The sequence below is a fragment of the Apodemus sylvaticus genome, chromosome 7, assembly GCF_947179515.1.
Source record: "Apodemus sylvaticus chromosome 7, mApoSyl1.1, whole genome shotgun sequence".
NCBI lineage: Eukaryota > Metazoa > Chordata > Mammalia > Rodentia > Muridae > Apodemus > Apodemus sylvaticus.
This window is the reverse complement of record NC_067478.1, coordinates 14,370,542-14,372,657: the sequence shown is the minus strand read 5'-3', so window position 1 is coordinate 14,372,657 and position 2,116 is coordinate 14,370,542.

The following is a 2,116-nucleotide window of genomic DNA, read 5'->3' as shown; positions in this document are numbered from 1 at the left end:
GGTTGCCCACAAACTCTGAGACATGTCTGCCCCTGACACATGAGTGCTGGAATTAAAGGTGTGTGCCATCATGACCAACTTACTTTGCCTTGTTTTAAAAAATGGACTATTGATGTCATTTCCAGTATCTTCAGTTCTTTGATCCACTGTTCTGTGCCAGGGCTAACAGCCTTAGATAGGTCTAATTTCTGCTACCCCTGCTGTTGCCATCCGTTCTGAATGACTACTGCACAGGCTTCATGTGCAAAAATCACACCACACAATGTCTTTAAAAACAGTTGATAGTGTACTGTTCATTATCACAGCAGTGCAGACCCAGGAATGAGGCAGAAAAACCCAGGATTTCAGATTGCCGTGTATTGGGAAACTTTCTTCTCAGCAGAAATATGTTTCAGGTGGCAGCAAGACCAGTGGATCCCTGTCATCTGTGTGAGCACAGGAAGCTTATGGTGTGAGGGCAAAAGCAAACACCTGCTCTTGTCAAGTCAATAGCAAAGATGTTGGGAGCCTCCCTGCACTTCAGCTACCAGGTGTGGGCGGCAAGGCCTTGCTTCTCACTCTGATGGGTTAGCTTCACTGGGGTCCTGGGGGGACAGTGGGAGGGGACCTGACAGGATTATTCAGAAGTAGCCATGGTTGCTATGGCTGTAGTCAGGTCAAGTTAAATACCTTTATTGTGAAATATTACAGTATGTTGAAAGGAACTCCAGATGCATCTGCAGTTCTAGTCAAAGTCTTCGTTTACATCCCAATTCACAGGAACTCAACAGTTGGAAAAATCAAGACATTTTGTTTTGCTATGGCTGCTGTTAGATCAAGGTGAATTCCTCCATTGTGATAATGTTTCAGTGGGTTTTTTTTTTTACTATATTTATTATAGCAGGTCTTTTAATATTTATTGCCATGAAAATATTTTCATGAAATTTCATAAATTCCTTTGAACTCTTAATATTACCTTTTTAAGGAGTGACACATTACTTCTTTTTTTTTTGACACATTACTTCTTATGGAGTGACACATTTTAATTTGTGAAATATTTACACTGCTTACAAAAAGCAAAAGAATATCTAATATTTTTTACACTTAGAAAATCCATACATTATACTACTATATTTGAGATGTCATATTCAGTAGGCCGTTAAGCTATGACCTAAAATAATTGACAAAGATAAATTTAATCTCTCTTAATTCACTGAAAACAAACCATATTAGCCATAAATAATCCTTTACAAATCACTGTAAAACATTAATTGAGTAAACTTTTGCTTTTACAAATATATTTACTAAATCAATTAGTTTGGATGTCAAATAAAACTGTGCATTTAAATTGTCATTTTATATTACAAAACAAAATGAAAAATAAAAACCTGAAAAAGCAAATTGCGCGGTACTTCAAGTAAGAATGTGCAGAACCAGTTTTCATGCACGTATGTGGGGGAGGAGCCCGACACCATTTAAACAGAGACACATAAACAGAATACTTTCAAGAATACACTAAAGATATACACGGGGCATTATTGTAAAGAAAGGAGCTCTGCCCTAGCTCATCCGTCGGAGACGGAGCCCCTACACTTCAGCAGATAAGCCGCACCGACTGGAGGCCTGTTTGTGAACGTATTCCTCTAAGCAGCAGAAGACAGCCAGCTCCTCACACAGTGCTGTCATGGGTTCGCTTCACCCTGAGTGTGACTCAGTGTTAGACAAGCTCATGGGATAATTCAGAGAGCGAAGCTGAGCATGTTGAGCGAAAAAATCAAACCCCATCGCTTCTTTAATATAAAAATATGCTTCTCTTGAATAATGATGGGAGAACCTTCTATTTCCAAAAATTCAAAATGATGAAATGTTCATCTTTCCTTTTACACTCATGGTAGCATAAAAACTGGCAATTATTCAAATGCCTTGCTCCTGGAATCTGCCTAGGGAGCAGAGTGCAGTTTGGCTGTGGCAGTAATACTCACCTTTCACATTTGGATTAATTTTACATAATCCAAAGCAACTGTTGTAAGCAGCTGGAGGAAAATCCATTTTAAAGCAAATTTCCTCCCTGGATTTAAAATAACATTTTAATTAAGCCCACAAAATATATACTGTATATGTAGAATTTATGTAGAGG